The sequence below is a fragment of the Mastigoproctus giganteus genome, chromosome 6, assembly GCF_048544385.1.
Source record: "Mastigoproctus giganteus isolate SK-2022 chromosome 6, ASM4854438v1, whole genome shotgun sequence".
Lineage (NCBI taxonomy): Eukaryota > Metazoa > Arthropoda > Arachnida > Uropygi > Thelyphonidae > Mastigoproctus > Mastigoproctus giganteus.
Genome location: NC_143580.1, coordinates 139,758,151 through 139,777,581, shown reverse-complemented (window position 1 = coordinate 139,777,581; position 19,431 = coordinate 139,758,151). Strand labels below are relative to the sequence as shown.

Genomic DNA, 19,431 nt, shown 5'->3' with positions numbered 1-19,431 from the left:
TAAATGTTTTTAGGATGATAACGATTCTGTATATCAGAAATATATGTATTTGACTATGCTTGGTGTAACTGGAATTAAGTTTCACTGAGAGGTATAGAATAAAATATATATACATTGTCCATAGTAAAATAAAAGCGGGATTTTTGAAACTGATTCTGCCATATTGTGTTAAACGCGCGCTCGCACTGGTAACATTTTCCAAACGACGTAGTTGGTAGTTGGAAAATGTCATATTAAATCTTGCTTGTCGAACAGATAAGATAATTCCACGTTTTTTTTTTTTTAATTGAACAGGTAATTAGCATTATTATAAATTAAAATATACTTCTTAAAACAGTAGCAGATTCAGTTTTATAAGAAGTTGAGACACGACATATATATATGCACGTCTGACTGGGAATGCGGGAAGGAACATTGTTTACAGAATAAAAGTCTTACTAAAAATTAACCCGTTAATAATACAAATATTTCTTCAAAGATGGCGGAACATTCCATGTAGTTATCAAAAATTATTTTTTATTACCCAGTATAGCCTTTAATGACGTAGTTAGTTTTTTTTTTTACCTCTCTTACTGCTACACTGGTGTTCAAAGAAAGTGCATCACCCCATAAAATTGTAATTGTCGTCCGAATTACGTAAGTATATGGCAATATTTCTTACAGATTGCATCAGATAAGATTTACACACGCAAGTGATGATGATGTATATTGCATCAGCTGTTACTTTCAGCTATATAAGCACGCTCTGCAAGAGTTGCAGTCATTCCTTGCATATAGTAGTAGTGGCACTTGATGCAAGAAAGCAAGTGTAGGAGCTTATGCAGCATCAGCCAAAAAAAAAAAAAAAAAAAAATCACACCATACCCTCCAATTGCCTGTCCAGTTCCTCCTTAAATTTATTTAACCTATCAACTTCCACAATGACAGATGGAAGTTTGTTCCAGCAATTAACCACCCGCTGGCTAAAGGCAAATTTCCGCACATCTATTCTACATCTATCCTTTCTTAATTTGAACTTATGTCCCCGTAGGTTCGTATTCTGAACAAGTGGGAGGATCCCATCAGAATTCAGCGTGCTCAACCCATTCAAGGCCTTATAGACCTCAATCAGATCACCGCGCAGGTGCCTAGTCTCCAGCCACTGCAATTTGCAGAACTTAAGCCTCTCTTGGTAAGAGGATCCCTTCATTCCCCTCACAAATCGTGTTGCTCTTCTCTGTACACGCTCAAGCAAATCTACATCCTTCCTAAAATGAGGCCCCCAGACCTGTACGCAGTACTCAAGGCTTGGCCTGACCATTGCCTTATACAGAGGGACAATCACCTCCTTTTCCCTGCTAGCAAAATTCCTATATATCATTGACAAAACCCCATGACCTGCCCTAGCAGCCTGTCTACATTGCTCAGAAAACTTCATATCTGACTGCACAATTACTCCCAGGTCTTTTTCATTTTCTACCACCTTAAGTGTAGTACCATACAGTTGGTACGTTTCTCTAGGGTTACTTCTACCCATATGCAGTACTTTGCATTTGTCAAGGTTAAACTTCAGTTGCCACTTCTTAGCCCATCTGCCCAAATTATCTAGATCCTGTTGCAGTAGCACACTGCCATTACTGTCATTAACAACCCTGCCAACCTTCGTGTCATCTGCAAACTTCGACATTAAGCCTGATATACCTTCATCAATATCATTGATAAATATACAAAACAACAGTGGACCCAACACCGAACCCTGTGGGACTCCACTAATAACATTAGTCCACGAAGAGCAGCACCCATTGATTACCACCCTCTGTCTTCTCCCACTTAACCATCCTTTTATCCATTGTAGCAACTTACCCTTAATACCATTCTGCTCCAATTTGTACAGTAGTCTTCCATGCGCAACAGTGTCAAAGCTTTCCTGAAATCCAAGTATATGATATCAAAATTATTTTTTGCATCCAGTTCCTTTGTGACCACATCATAATAACCAATCAAATTTGTCAGACAAGACTTTCCCTTAACAAACCCATGCTGTGTCTGAATTATTGCTGCAGTCTTGTCTAGATGATCCTGCAATGCATCTTTAACCAGTGACTCCATTATTTTACCCGGAACAGAAGTTAAACTAACTGGTCTGTAATTATTCGTGTCACCCTTCAAACCTCCTTTGTGAATTGGGGATACATTTGCACATCTCTAGTCCATGGGAACCTCCCCTGAATCCAAGGATGCTCTCATAATTATGGCTAAGGGTTTGCTTAGTTGCTTTGCCGCCTCCTTTAATATAACTGGATAGATCCCATCCGCCCCAGGTGCCTTTCTTATGTTTAACTTCAACAATTTCTCCTCCACTTTGCTCTCAGTTATTACAAAATCATTAAGCACACTGCTACAATTTGATAACCTTCTTCCATTTTCAAACTGTAATGATTCCTCACGTGTGAATGTAGATGCAAAATACTCATTCAGTTTGTTTGCTATCTGAGCAGGATCATCAACAGTCAAACCATCGATGTCAAGTGGACCAATCATATTCAGCCCCTTCCTTTTAGAGTTTATATAAGTAAAGAAATCCTTGCTGTTTTTCTTAGCATCTTTTGCCAAAGATTTCTCGTATTCCGCCTTTGCCTGCCGAACCTCCTTTGTGACCTGATTACAGACTAGCTTATATCTGCTACAGGCTTCTGCGTCGCCTGATAATTTATATGCATCCCATGCATTTTTCTTCTCTGTCACGAGTCTCATTAGTTCATTTGATAACCATTTAGGCCTAAACCTTGAACAATATTTCTTCATTGGTATGAAAAGTCTAGTAGCTTCCACGATTAATTCCTTGAATGCTTCCCACTTAGAATTTACTGTTTGTAACATCGTCAGTCGATCCCACTGTACAGAATTTATAAACTGTCTGAAACCACTGTACTCCCCTTTACGGAAGCAAAAACCCTTTCCTTTACCCCTGACGGTAGTTACCTCTTTGAGTAAATCCCACTTCAGCACACTGTGATCACTGCCACCTAGTGGTTCCTTTATCTGCAAATTCTTAATACACGAATGATCACTGCTGATAACCAGATCAAGAGTATTACTTTCTCTGGTTGCCTCTCGAACATGCTGCTGCAGAAAACAATCATCCAATAAATCCACAAAAGTCTGACTAGTGTGTGAGTGACCAACCCACAAGTTCCAGTCAATATCTGGGAAGTTAAAATCCCCATATATCAGGATGGCGAGTTACGTACATTTGATGCCACAAAGAAAGAGTGCTATTGTTGCTTTACGTGATGAAGGATGTTGTTCCTGTCGTATTATTAACCATAGGGTGCAAGGAAGCCTGAGGCTTATGCTGCACCAGCCAAAAAAAAAAATCTGAATTACCCAGAGAAGTAGAAGAGAATCACCAAGAATTGCTTATAGAGTGTCTTGTATTCAGTCGACAGTGAGTAGATTTCTTTCCAAACTCAAGAATACTGGTTCAGCTGATAGGAAAAAAGGAACCGGATGCAATGAGTCTCTACACCAAAACAGGACTGCGCTTTGCAGCGCTTATGCCTTAAAAACCATAAACTTCTTCTGAGCTGAAAAGAGAATGGGAAGAACATACAGGAGTGGTAGAAAGTGCAGTAAGTCAGAAGACGCCTCTTCAAAAATGGACTTGTAGCCCATTGTCCTAAGAAGAAGCCCCTCCTCACACAAAAAATGAAAAAGGCCTGATTAATTTTTGTAAGGAGCATGTCAAATGGACCCCCTGAGCAATGGAAGTTGGTTATTTTCTCGGATGATAAAAGAAATTCAACCTGCATGGCTCTGATGGCAGCAGGTTATCAAATTGTAGCAAGATACTTAATGATTTTGTAATAACCGAGAGCAAAGTGGAAGAGAAATTGTTGAAGTTAAACGTAAGAAAAGCACCTGGGGTGGATGGGATCTATCCAGTTATTTTAAAGGAGGCGGCAAGGCAACTAAGCAAACCCTTAGCCATAATTATGAGAGCATCCTTGGATTCAGGGGAGGTTCCCACGGACTGGAGATGTGCAAATGTATCCCCAATTCACAAAGGGGGATCGAAGGGTGACACGAGTAACTACAGACCAGTTAGTTTAACTTCTGTTCCGGGTAAAATAATGGAGTCGCTGGTTAAGGATGCATTGCAGGATCATCTAGACAAGACTGCAGCAATAATTCAGACACAGCATGGGTTTGTAAAGGGAAAGTCTTGTCTGACAAATTTGATAGGATATTATGATGTGGTTACAAAGGAACTGGATGCGAAAAATAATTTTGATATCATATATTTGGATTTCAGGAAAGCTTTTGACACTGTTGCGCATGGAAGACTATTGTACAAATTGGAGCAGAATGGTATTAAGGGTAAGTTGCTACAATGGATAAAAGGATGGTTAAGTGCTAGAAGACAGAGGATGGTAATCAATGGGTGCTGCTCTTCTTGGACTAATGTTATTAGTGGAGTCCCACAGGGTTCGGTGTTGGGTCCACTGTTGTTTTGTATATTTATCAATGATATTGATGAAGGTATATCAGGCTTAATGTCGAAGTTTGCAGATGATACAAAGGTTGGCAGGGTTGTTAATGATAGTAATGGCAGTGTGCTACTGCAACAGGATCTAGATAATTTGGGCAGATGGGCTAAGAAGTGGCAACTGAAGTTTAACCTTGACAAATGCAAAGTACTACATATGGGTAGAAGTAACCCCAGAGAAACGTACCAACTATGTGGTACTACACTTAAGGTGGTAGAAAATGAAAAAGATCTGGGAGTAATTGTGCAGGCAAATATGAAGTTTTCTGAGCAATGCAGACAGGCTGCCAGGGCAGGTCATGGGGTTTTGTCAATGATATATAGGAATTTTGCTAGCAGGGAAAAGGAGGTGATTATCCCTCTGTATAGGGCAATGGTCAGGCCACGGCTTGAGTACTGCGTACAGGTCTGGAGGCCTCATTTTAGGAAGGATGTAGATTTACTTGAGCGTGTACAGAGAAGGGCAACAAGATTGGTGAGGGGAATGAAGGGATCCTCTTACCAAGAGAGACTTAAGTTCTGCAAATTGCAGTGGCTGGAGACTAGGCACCTGCGCGGTGATCTGATTGAGGTATATAAGGCCTTGAATGGGTTGAGCACGCTGAATTCTGATGGGATCCTTCCACTTGTTCAGATTACGAATCTAAGGGGGCATAAATTCAAATTAAGAAAAGACAGATGTAGAATAGATGTGCGGAAATTTTCCCTTAGCCAGCGGGTGGTTAATTGCTGGAACAAACTTCCATCTGTCGTTGTGGAAGTTGATAGGTTGAATAAATTTAAGGAGGAACTGGACAGGCATTTGGAGGGAATGGTGTGATTTTTTTTTTTTTTTTTTTTGGCTGATGCTGCATAAGCTCATACATTTGCTTTCTTGCATCACATGCCACTACTACTACTACAAACGATTTGCCATAGATGTGGTGAAGAATACCATCCAGACTGTATGTTGTCTACAGTGAAATTCCTTACCAGACAAATGACATGGGGAGCATTTCGTATCGCGGAGTAGGTCACCTTCAGTTTTTAAAAGGTTCCGTAAATGCCAATGGATACCCTGGCAAATTGCTACCAACCATTAGAGACCATTTCAACCTACCAAGTAACTGCATCTTTCGGGATGATTCTGCTCCTCGTCATCTGGTGAAAAGTGTAATTAGGCAGTTCTGTAGTTAGTTTAGCTTCATTTCTGCATTAGAGGTTCGACAGCAGTGTGTTTACATTTATTACAGGTGAAAAAATGGTTGCAAGAACGATCCATTGCAACTCTTAGCTGGCCAGGAAACAGTCCAGACCTGAATCCTATAGAGAACTGTTGGCATCGTGTGGAATCTGCAGTTGCCAGAAAGAGACCAAAGACCTTTTGTGAAATTCAGGAAGCCGTAATTCGTGTTTTGAACCGCGGACTATCAGTTGATTATCTTCAGAAATTGATCTTGTCAATGCCTTGACGGCGTGCTGCTGTCATCAGGGCCACAGGCAGTTCAACTAAATATTAGTTTGCACCTGGTGAACTTTTCATTTTGTTTTCCATTTAAAATGATAAACTGAAGCAAATTGAGAACTTCTGATATTTTTGGCACCTCCATAGCCAGGTGGGCAGGAGCAGCAGTTTGTAGCACACGCCTCTTGATTAGACTGGGGTTCGAGCCTGTGACCACCAAATACGGAGGATGTGGAAAGGTCAGGGAATGACCACCACATATCCCCAGAGCAATATGGCCTTAGTTGCTAATGCTCCTAGAAACCAAATAACTAACAAACAAACAACAGACTTCTGATAACATTTCAGCCATAATTGTTGTGTTTACCAAAACTGTTGTATAAATGTTGCAAATGCTGATTTTGGAATATTTTGAGAGCACCTGTCAAATATTACTTAGCCTTGCCTTAACTATTAATAATTATCTTTTGCTTAATATTTCTATTTGTGATGCTAGTCATTAATGTAATATAGCAAAAAAGGTTTGAAATTCCTAGGCGATGCACTTTCTTTGAACACTTTGAGGTGTATAAGGCCTTGAATGGGTTCAGCACGCTGAATTCTGATGGGATCCTCCCACTTGTTCAGATTACGAACCTAGGGGGGCATAAATTCAAATTAAGAAAGGACAGATGTAGAATAGATGTGCGGAAATTTGCCTTTAGCCAGCGGGTGGTTAATTGCTGGAACAAACTTCCATCTGTTGTTGTGGAAGTTGATAGGTTGAATAAATTTAAGGAGAAACTGGACAGGCATTTGGAGGGAATGGTGTGATTTTTTTTTTTTTTTTTGGCTGATGCTGCATAAACTCATACATTTGCTTTCTTGCATCACATGCCACTACTACTACTACTACTACCAGTGTATTTTCTCAACATTGATTTATTTTTGTATTAATTATCATAAGATAAAATATTTTTTTCAAAATCATAATGTAAAAATGTCACATTTTAAAAACAATGCTGTTCATGATTTTCCTTGAGTGAGATCATGGAGAAGAGTGGAAGAAAGAACTGAATGTGAGGAACACCAGTATTAGTGGACAAATTAGAAAACAGCCATACCATCATTTGCAGTGAGTAGTCAGAGAAAAAACTTGATACTGAATTGTAAACACAGTTGGCAATCTATCACATGGATATTATATGATCAAAAACCTCAGAAATGGCAAGAGCAAATGCCTGATTTTCATCAAACTATTCCATCAAATTTTTTCAAAGGTGAGTAGCACATGGTGACTTGTCAAATATATTCAGGAATTTTTCTAGCAGGGATAAGGAGGTGATTATCCCCTGGTATAAGGCAATGGTTAGGCCACACCTTGAGTACTATATACAGGTCTGGAGACCAGTTTAAGAAGGATGTAGAACTGCTGGAATGATTACAGAGAAGGGCAACAAGATTAGTGAATGGAACAAAGGGTTGCTCTTACAAAGAAAGGCTTTGCAAATTACAGTGTCTGGAGACTAGGCATGTGCGAAGTGATCTGATTGAAGTGCATAAAACCTTGAATGGTTTCAGTATGCTCAATGCTGATGGGATTCTTCCTTTTGCTCAGAATAATCGACGGAGAGGGCATAAATTCAAATTGAGTAAAGACAGTTGTAGGATAGATGTGCGGAAGTTTGCCTTTAGCCAGCGGGTCGTTGATTGCCAGAACCAAGTTCCGTCTGTCGTTGAAGTTGATAGCTTAAATAGATTCAAGGCAAAACTAGACAAACATTTGGTGTGAGTGGATGGGTGAAGTGAGAAGGGGTTTTTTTTTTTTTTTTTTTGGCTGATGCTATATAAGCTTGCTTTCTTGCACATGTGCATTTGCTAATGCTAAAGATCATTAGCATACAAGATAAAAGGAGAGAGAGAACTGAACCAGGGATATTGGCAAAAACCCTAGCAACACATTTGTTTCTGTGCATTCTGTCTATGCAAAATATTATTTATACCTGTTAGTGATCATGTCCATTAAAAAACAAAAGCCTTCCAGAACGTTGTTGTTATTATTATTATAATCAGCCATATGATGCAAGGAAGCCTGAGGCTTTTGCTGCACCAGCCAAAAAAAAATTTTATTTACCCTGTGACCCATACAGAAAGAGAGAAGTAGAAGGAAATCACCAAGAAACAGAAGAATGATGATATCCAGCTCAGGACCCTGGGTGTGCCAAGCCCATACTCACCAGATGCGAGCCCCTGGGGTAATGTCAAGTCTTGAGTTAATCCCCAAGGCTTTTATATGATCCCCTATTGTGTCTAGGGTGAAATGCAAAGAAACATTCTGGCCTAACTCACAGCATTGTTTTCAGCAGTCTTCTATCCAAAAGATCATCAGTTCATGTGCTTTTAATATCATTGGGCTTCATGTGAGTAATAATACTGTTTCCCCCACCCCTTAAAATTTGACAATCTGTTGGTAATATTAGTTGTTGCTCCAGGCAGATATTATAATATCAGCAAATCCTTATTATAAAATATGTTACCAGTTTTCTTGACAATGGAATATCCCAATAAAATTAATTCCTCTTGAATAGAACAGTATGATTATTCAATTTTGTAGCCCAAATTCGGTGGGGAAGGGGATTGCATCACCTGGCAAGTCACTCCTTGCTTAGGAGTACTCAGTTATATTTGTCTTGAGCGTAAGTGCCCATTTATTCAGTGAATCAACTTTCTCCAGTAAAATTCAGTGAAATTTAATTTTGGATCAGTAAGTTCTTTATGTTAGTAACAAAGAAATGAATCATCATTTGAGTTTATTAACTAGGTAACCTTCGAATTCATGCTACAGGTAATGAATGTGATATGTGCGATAAACTCATGATTAATATAGGAATTTGCTTATGGGGGGGGGGGGAAAAACTAAACATGGTTCAGTTATGATATCCTTGGCCTAAGTATTCAGTGTTAACCTTGCAACAACCATTATTAAGTTAAAAATTAAAACTAACAAAATTTTCTAGAATTTAAGTCAACTGAATATTAGGGTGATTCTACACGAGCGTTACAAGTGCTGCTTGTGACCACACATCTTGCACATTACATGTAACCTGTGTATTTCTTTGCAGCAGTCTAAATGATTGTTAAAAACAGTACATTGTACAGCATGCAATGTAGAATGTTGTGTGTGCTATATGCAATGCTGTTGTATTTTTGAAACTAGATGAGTCACCTCCATGCTTTCTATTTGAGTGCTGCTGTATGAACTAGTTGCAAAATTTTATTCTGAAAATTTTTAGTATTTGCTTTGCTGTATGCTATTTATCGTGTTTTATTTAGATGTTATTTTATACAATAAAATAAAAACACAAAACTGTGAAGTATGGAGTCAGTATATTTTAAATTAACTATAAAAAGTTGGGGCTTAAATTATAAAACAAGTAATGTTATTTGGCCTTATTAGCATTAGTAGAGGCATTTGATGCAAGAAAGCAAGCTTATGCAGCATCAGCCAAAAGAAAAAAAAAAAAAAAAACCACTTCCACTTCACCCCTCTGTTCGTTCAAAATACCTGTCCAGCTGAGCCTTAAACTTATTTAGGCTATCCACCTCCACCACAAGGGATGGAAGTCTGTTCCACCAACCAACCACCCGCTGGCTAAAGGCAAATTTCCGCACGTCTATCCTACATCTGTCTTTCCTCAATTTGAATTTATGCCCTCTCAGGTGATTTTTCTGAGCTAGAGGAAGAATCCCATCAGCATTGAGCATGCTTAAACCATTCAAGGCTTTATACACCTCTATCAGATCACCTCGCTGGTGCCTAGTCTCCAGACACTGTAATTTGCAAAACTTAAGCCTTTCTTCGTAAGAGCACCCCTTTGTTCCATTCACTAATCTTGTTGCCCTTCTCTGTACTCGTTCCAGCAGCTCTACATCCTTCTTGAAATGAGGCCTCCAGACCTGTATACAGTACTCTAGGTGTGGCCTGACCATCGCCTTATACAGTGGAATAATCACCTCCTTATCCCTGCTGGAAAAATTCCTGTATATCATTGACAATACTCCATGAGCTACTCTTGCAGCCCGTCTGCACTGCCAGAGAACTTCATATCTGCCTGCACAACCACCCCCAAGTCCCTTTCATTCTCTACCACTGTCAGTGTAGTACTACAGAGTTGATACGTTGCTCTGGGGTTGCTGTTTCCCATGTGTAGTACTTTACATTTGTCAATGTTAAACTTCATTTGCCACCTCTCAGCCCATCTGCTCAACCTATCCAGATCCTGTTGCAGCAGCATAGTGTCAGTAGTGTCCTTGACAACCCTGCCAACCTTTGTATCGTCTGCACACTTGGACATTAAGCCCGATATACCATCATCAATATCATTTATAAATACAGAAAACAATAATGGACCCAACACTGAGCCCTGAGGGACTCCACTAATAACATCAGTCCACGATGAGCAGTGTCCATTGATTACCACTCTCTGTCTTCTCCCCCCTCAACCACCCCTTTATCCATAGCAGCAATTTGCCTCCAATGTCACACTGCTCCAATTTGTGTAGCAGTCTTCCATGTGCAACAGTATCAAAAGCCTTTCTAAGATCCAAGTATATAATATCAAAGTTATTCCCTGCATCCAGTTCTTTTGTGACTGCATCATAGTATCCAATCAAGTTGGTCAGGCAAGACTTCCCCTTAACAAAACCATGCTGTGTCTGAGCTATAACTGAAGTCTTGTCTAAATGATCCTGCAGTGCTTCTTTAACCAGTGCCTCCATTAATTTTCCTGGAACAGAAGTTAAGCTCACAGGTCTATAATTACTTGTGTCAGCCTTTGATCCTCCTTTGTGAATTGGGGTCACATTTGCACATTTCCAGTCTATGGGTACCTCCCCTGAGTCCAAGGAAGCTCTCATAATTATGGCTAAGGGTTTGCTTACTTCCTTTGCTGCCTCCTTTAATATAACTGGATAGATCCCATCCACCCCGGGTGCCTTTCTTGTGTTTATCTTCAACAGTTTCTCCTCCACTTTACTCCCAGTTATTTCAAGATTCTGTAGCTTACTGCTAGAGTTGAATACACCTCTGGCATTCCCCTCTCTGAATAACTCCTCATGTGTGAATGTCGATGCAAAATATTCATTTAGTTTGTTAGCTACCTGAGCAGGATCATCAACAGTTGACCCATCAATATCAAGTGGACCAATCTGATTCATCCCCTTCCTTCTAGAGTTTACATAAGTAAAGAACTCTTTGCTGTTTTTCTTTGCATCCCTTGCCAAGGATTTCTCGAAATCTGCCTTTGCCTGCCTAACCTCCTTTGTAACTTGGTTGCATATCAACTTGTATCTATCATAGGCTTCTGTGTCATGTGTTAATTTGTATGTATCCCATGCATTTTTCTTCTCTGCCATATGCCTCATTAGTTCATCTGACATCCATTTTGGCCTAAACCTTGAACAATATTTCTTAGTTGGTATGTAAAGCCTAGTAGCTTCCTAGTAGTTCTTTGAATGCTTCCCATTTTGAATTTGCTGTTGGTAACATCATCAGTTGGTCCCACTGTATAGAATTTAAATACTGTCTCAGTCCATCGTAGTCGCCTTTACGGAAGCAATAACCCTTCCCTTTACCCCTAATGGTAGTTACCTCTTTGAGTAAATCCCACTTCAGCACACTGTGATCACTGCCACCTAGTGGTTCATTTATCTGCAGATTCTTAATGCATGAAGAATCACTGCTGATAATCAAATCAAGAGTATTACTCCCTCTAGTTGCCTCCCGAACATGCTGATGTAGAAAACAATCATCCAATAAATCCACAAAAGCCCTGCTAGTGTGTGAGTAACCAGCCCCCAAATTCCAGTCAATATCTGGGAAATTAAAATCTCCCATTATAAGACTCTCTGATTTACTGGCCCACTCTATTTCCCTGTACAGTTCCTTATTATACTCATCAGAGTCATTAGGCCTATAGCACACTCCTACTCTCAATTTTGATCTCCCAATGTTTATGTCACACCAAACTGACTCAACACTGCACTGTCCAGCGATGTCTACTGGCTTCACTTCCTTAGTTTTTATGTGTTCTTAACTAATAGCATAACCCCTTCCTATCCTGTCTATCCTTTCTGTAGACGTTGTACTCCCCAAATTGCAGTTCTGCATCCCTTATATCTGTGTGACACCACGTCTCTGATATCCCAACAATATCTGCCTTCGATGTTTTGAGCAATACCTCAAATTCATCAAATTTATTTACTAAACTCCTAGCATTGGTGTACACACAAGTATACCTGCACCTGTTTCTATTCTTAGCTACCCTAACACAACCCATGTGTTTACTTGTACCGCAATGGCTCCCAGCAGTCTCTGAAATACCATGCATCTTGTTTTTCAGGCTTCTGCTCATTCTCATAGAAGCAGTGCAAGAATCTCTTTCACCTCTGCCTGTGGCTACTGTCAATCTATTGGTCTTTGTCTCCCCCCAAGGTAGCAGTTTTCCGACCCACCTAACACTGCCTCGATAGCATCAGCAAATATTCTTGCACCCTTTCTATTTAAGTGTATCCCATCCCTGTAGAAGCAATCTCTCCTGTTAACAAGTACAGTCCAGGCTGAAAAAAATTCTACCCCTTGAGCCTTGCACAATCTTTCCAGGGCCGAATTGATCGACTTATTGAAATTATATGATGTTGGAAGGACTGTCTTGTCCTCTCATGTGTTTCTGTGGCCATTAGGATTTAAATTGTTGGGCTGATACATTAGTTTTATTGCTCCTGTTAGCTAGATCCTGAATGGCCATCTAATACCGGTACATGTGCAACAACAGGCATTAAGAAATAGCATTCATTTTTAGGACTAATACTTGATCATAAGCTGATCCTCCTCGAATGTGTTAAATTGTTGAGAACCAATAAACTTTTCTTTCACAACAACCACAAATCAATATGTTATATTTACTGAACTGACGGTACTCAGATACCGTCAGTTTGGCGGCGTGTGGGGAATGCCGACCATGTGTCTGATGGACCACGTGCATGAGTGCCATGGTCCTGCTACTTAAGGATGTGTCATTGCAGTAATAGTATACTGTTGAAGAAGGAGACAGCAGTCTCCGAAAGCTTCAGGTTTTATTGCTTTTAATCCAGTTTATTTTAGATAATTTTATTGCTTTGGTATTTTTAATGTTTTTATCGTAGTTATTTTATCGTAATTTATTGTAATATTCTGATAGTGTTTTCATTATATTTTATTTCTGTATATTTTATTTTTATAGTAAAAATTTTTAATTCCTTGGCTGGTGTTTGTCTTTAATTATTGCAGTACAGATATAGGTATTTTGCATGTACATTTGCACATGAGTAATTCTTATGGAAGGGAATGCTAGAAGTTTACTCTAGTGAAGAGCTAAATAATTTTCTAATGACCGAAGGGAAAGTGGAAGAGCAATTGTTGAAGATAAACATAAAAAAGCACACCTGTGGTGGATGGAGTCTATCCATTGTCCTTTGCTGCTTCCCTTAATTATATTAAGGGAGACGGCAAAGGAGGTAACCAAACCCTTAGCTGTAATTCGAGGGTTTAGTGTTGAACAACGTTATCCACAAATTGCATTTTTGTTTTCAGATAACTTTAATTATTGTCATAGAACTGTATCTCTCTCTAGTACTTTACAAGTTAGCTTGGGCTATAAGCACTTATCTTATCTTCCTTCATAGATTAGGCGATCCGTCTGCTCCAATCTCAAAGAGGTTTACACGAAATGTGCTATAAGCACATTTCATGTAAACCAAGAAAATGTCAAATTACTTTTTCTTGGTTAATTATAAAAATGTTTACTACAAAATGATTCTGTAGTTAATGTTGTATGACACTAAACCCTTTAAATTATGAGAGCATCCATGGATTCAGGGAAGTTTCCTATGGATTGGAGATGTGCAAATGTATCCCTGGTTCACAAAGGGGAGATCAAAGGGTGACACTAGTAATTACAGCTTTTCTAGGGAAAATAATAGAATCATTTGCAGAAGTAATGCAAAGCAACCTAAACTGGTGTGTAGTTATACTTAGTCACAGCATGAGTTTGTTAAGGGTAGATCTTGTCTGACCAATCTAATTGGATACTATAATGCAGTGACCAGGGAGCTGGATGCAAAAAATAATTTTGATATCATAAACTTGGATTTCAAGAAAGCTTTGATACTGTTGCACATAAGACTACTGGGCAAATTACTGTCTATGGATAAAGGGATGGGAGATGACAGAGAGTGCTTATCAATGGGCACTGCTCATCGTGGACTAATGGTATTAGTGGAGTCCCCAGAGTTCAGTCCTGGGCCCATCGTTTACATTCATTGATGACGGTATATCAGGCTTACCTTCTAAGTTTGCAGATGATAGAAGGGTTGGCAGGGTTGTTAATGACAGTACACTACTGAAACATGATCTAGGAAAGTTGAGCAGATGGGTTGAGAGGTGGCAACTGAAGTTTAACATTGACAAATGCAAAGTACTGCATATCGATAATTGCAGATTAACATACTAAATGTGTGGTTCTACCCTCAGTGTAATGGAAAATGAAAAACAACTGGTGGTAATTGTGCAGTCATATATGAAGTTCTCTCTGAGCAGTGCAGACCTACTGCCAGGACAGCATATGGGGATTTTGTCAGTGATATACAGAAACTTTGCTAGCAGGAATAAGGGGGCGATTATCTTTTTGTAAAAAGCAATGCATTAGGCTGCATCTTGTCTATAGGTCTGGCGTAGAAATGAAGCCTTTCTTACCAAGAAAGGCATCATTTCTACAAAATGTAGAAATTGCAGCAGCTGAGACTAGGCACCTGCAGGGAGATCTGACTGAGGTGTTTTAGACTTGAATGGATTAAGTAAGCTAAATGTTGATAGCATTTTTTCTCCTGCTGAGATTACACTCACGAGGTGGGGGCATGAATTCAAGTTGGGGGAAGGATGGTTGCAGGATAGATGTGCGGAAGTTGCCTTCAGCCAGCTGGTGATTGATCGTTGGAAAAAATGTTTATCTGATGTGGTAGTGAGTGGTTTGAATAAATTTAAAGACCTAGACAAATTCTTGGAGAGTATGGATGGGTGAAGTGTGTAGTTTTTTATTTATTTTTTGGCTTGTGCTTTATATGCTTGCTTTCTTGCATCATTTGCCACCAATAATACTAATGTAGTGTTGTCTGCAGTAAGTAAGCATTTAGTATTAGTAGTGGAAAATGATGCAAGAAAACAAGTTTGCACAAAATAAACAAAAAAAAAAAAAAATATATATATATATATATATATATCACATCTGGCCTTTTCAGTAGTTTTTCTAGTTCTTCCTTGATATTTATTCTAACTATCCACTTCTAGAACAATGGATGGAAGCTTTTTCCAGTAATCAACCATCCATTGGCTGAAGCAAAATTCTGTCCATCTTTTCTGCAACTATTCTACCCTAATTTCAATTTGTCACCTAATGCGTAATCGGAGGAAGAATCCAATCAGCATTGAGTTTGCTCAAGCGTGTTCAAAGCCTTAAAAACCTCAATCAGATCATCTTCCAGGTGCCTAGTCTTCTGATTTTGCAGTTTACAGAACTGAAGCCTTTTTGGTATGAGCAACCCTTATCCCCTCACCAGTCTACCATTGGCCTTCTCTGTATCCATTCCAGAGCTATACATCCCTTGTAAAATGAAGTCTCCAGACCTGTATCAGTACTCAAAGTGTGGCCTCACCATTGTCTTATACAATGGGATAATCACCTCCTTATGCCTGCTAGCAAAATTCTTGGTTATATTATTGATGAAACCCAATGAGATGTACTGGCAGATATTCTGCACTGCTCAAACAACTTCAAATCTGACTGCACAATTACTCCGAGGTCCTTTTCATTTTCCACTACCCTGAGTATAGTACCACATGGTTAATCCTTTACTCTGGGATTACCTACACATGTACAGTACCTTGCATTTATCAATGTTAAACTTCAATTGCCATTTCTCAGCCTGTCTAATTTTTTTTTATTTCTTGTTGCAGCATACGTACATTGCTGTTATTAACCACATGCCAACCTTTGTATCATCCGTGAATTTTGACATTAAGCCTGATATATTTTTATCAATATCTATAGAAATCAATAGAAATACTGAAAACAGTGAGCCCGCACCAAATTCTGTGGTACTGCACTAATAACATTAGTTCCAAAGGAGCAGTGTCCTTTGATAACCACTCGGTCTTCTTCCACTGAGGCAACTCTTAATCCATAGCAGTAATTTTCCCTTAATGCTTCAATTTGTACAGCAGTCTTTATGTGCAGTAACATCAAAAGCTTTCTTGAAATCCCAGTATATGATATCAAATTATTTTTTGCATCTAGTTCCTTTTTCATATATTAAAAAAGTTAATGAACCCATAAATACTGATAGATGTTGATTTTACCAAAACCAATATCTTTATCGATCCTTGATTGGTCCTTGAGGTTGTCACAGACATTCTCTCAGATATGACAGACAAGCTGTACTTGCTACCTGGGAGTCTAAAACGCTGATGGAACTGATATTTGGGTGACACTCAAGTCAAGTAGACCCAATTTCGGCGAAGTCCGGACGGTCTGTGACAGCCAAATCCTCTGCTTGCACCTGCACGATGGTGGGACTGTTAGTAATCCTGGGTATAACCTCCATGCACAAGTACATGGTGGGTGACCACCCAGGTGTGAACCAACGTAAGCAGGGGTGGAGGTTTGGCGCCCACACCACATGGAGGAACGCCGCCCCTCTATGTTACCAGGCAGTACTAGGTGGTAGATGACTCTCATCAACTGGTGAAATACCACCACTTTGCTTATTGGAGGCTTGAAGTAGTGGAACCCATGTTTAGTCTCTAGAGCTAAGTTCCGGTCAACCCTTCCCTATCTCTTCCATCATGCAGTATGATTGATGACTTTTGAGGTTATGATGAACGTCGTGGCGAGATCCAATATTCCTTACATTTCGAGGGTACAGCTCTAAAACGGTGTTTGCAGGTCGGCCGCTAGTTAGTACACCGGACCGAACCTATTGGTAACTCTCTAGGAGGCTTCCGGATCAGCTAGTGTATAATCTTGCTACTTCTACTCTGCCAGATAGTGACTGCAGGGAGTCCGAGTAGTGTGTATGCGGGGAGCATTGTCGAGGCTACGTTATGTCATGGATCTGGGTATATTCTTCCCACGTGTACGCCATATCCAAAAATTTCATTACTTCATACAGCATGTCCCACCCACTTTTTCTTACTATTAAATACACCATGAATTGTCAAACTAATAGAGCAAGCTTATGTGCAAAAAGATCTAAACCTCCCAAGGACTTCCTAATTCATTTCACAAATATACGTGGTCTCAATTCTAATCTCAACGATGTCCATTTCCACTTGCAGTCTGCCAAACCCCATGTACTTTTTCTGACAGAATCTCAGTTATTGGTTGATTCAACTACTGCTCATCTCAGATGCCCAAATTATTTGCTGTATGATTCCTTTCGCCTCAAAGGTGGTACTTGTGCATATGTCGATTCTGATATTCCCTGTCAGAGACTTGGCAATTTGGAATCTCCTCTCTTTGATCTTCTCTGGCTTAAAATCTCTCTACCTCACTGTGTCAAATTCATCTGTTGTCTCTACTGTTCTCCCAACTCCACAAATCACTTGGAGCTCTTTGAGTTCCTCTCTTTGCAACTTGACTTTCTCCAGTCCAACTTTCCTAACAGTGAGGTAATTTTCCTTGGTGATTTTAATGTTCACAACACCAGCTGGCTTCCGTTTTCTAGTCACACCGACCCAGCAGGTCGAGATGCTGAGGCTTTTGCAATTACTAATGCCCTAGCACAGATTGTTCATTTACTTACAAGAATACCGGACAATCCTAATCATACAGCCAATACGCTTGATCTTTTTCTCACAAACAACCCTTCTAAGTACACGGTCGAAGTGAGAGGTCTTTTAGGCACTTCAGATCACAACTTGGTGATTGTCTCTTCTCCAATGGAACCTTTATCTCATGGCTATTCCCAACCTCTTGTTTTTTGGCATTACAAGAATGCAAAATGGGATGACCTGCGAGACTTCTTTTCCTTGATCGGATTACTGTTTCAAAACTTCTGATGTCAACGTTTGCTCAGGTCGTGTCAGTGAAATTATTCTTGCAGGAATGGATCCTTTATCCCACACTCCACTTTAAAATCTCATCCTTTATTTAAACCTTGGTTTTCCACTAAATGGGCTAAGGCTGTTCAAGAGAAGAATGTTGCATATTGTAATTGGCTTGTTTCTAATTCTTCAGTTTCATTTTCTGCCTACACCAAAGCTCGCAACAATTGTAAAGCAGTTATTAATCAGTCCAAACTAGAATTTGAACAGGCTAAGAGTAGAAAACTTGCTTCTTGCCCTAATGGTAGCCAAGCATTCTGGTCTCTTGCCAAAGCTATTGGCTGCAACTTTTGCCCATTTCTGCTCCCACCTCTGTCCAAACCAGATGGTTCTGTTGTCACTCCAGCCAAAGATAAAGCTGACCTGCTAGCATCCCATTTTTCTTCCAGCTCATGTATTACTGATCTTGGTAAAACACCTCCCACCATTTCCAACACACTCCATTCAATGCCTCCTGTGGTCTTCCGTCAAAAGGATGTCAGAAGGATTTTGATGAATCTTGATGCTAAGAAAGCTCCAGGTCCTGATGGTATTTCTCCACTTGTTCTCAAAACCTGTGCTCCTGAACTTACTCCTATTCTTTGCCGCCTTTTTTCACTTTCTTATTCCAAAGGTGTTTTTCCTTCTGCTTGGAAATTTGCTCATATCCAGCCAGTTCCTAAAAAGGGTGACAAATCCCTCCCATCCAATTATCGTCCCATTGCAATTACTTCTACTCTTTCTAAAGTAATGGAGAAATCAATTAACTGCCAACTCTTAAACTACCTAGAAACCTTCCGTCTGATCAACGATTGCCAGTATGGATTCCGTCAGTGTCGATCCACTGGTGATATTCTGGCTTATGTTACCTATTTATGGACTAATTCAATGGAAAGGTTCGGTGAAACACAAGTAGTTGCGCTTGACATCTCAAAGGCTTTTGATCGTGTTTGGCATAAAGGTCTTCTAAACAAGCTTCCATCTTATGGTTTGCCAACTGTTTTGTAATTGGTTATCCAGTTTTCTCTCTGATTGCTCACTGAGGGTGATGGTAGATGGCTCTCTGTCTTCTAACTTCTCCACTAATGCCGGTGTCCCCCAAGATTCAGTTCTTTCACCCACTCTTTTCCTCTTGTATATCAATGACCTTCTTCCATTGACTGGAAATCCTATCCATAGTTTTGCCGATGATAGCACATTGCATTCAACTTTCCATTTTGAGAAATCTTGTCCTGCTCAATCAGCTTCAACCTCTCGAAAATCTGCTACCAATTCCTTAAATGCCGATCTTCAGGTAATTCTCCA

General features: G+C 39.7%; 1 protein-coding gene across 1 annotated transcript in view; it reads left to right on the top strand.

The window, feature by feature from the left end:
• LOC150084619 (atlastin-2-like) overlaps positions 1–19,431 on the top strand; it is a 403,792-nt gene that overhangs the window by 87 nt on the left and 384,274 nt on the right. The gene's annotated exons all lie outside the window — the stretch shown is intronic.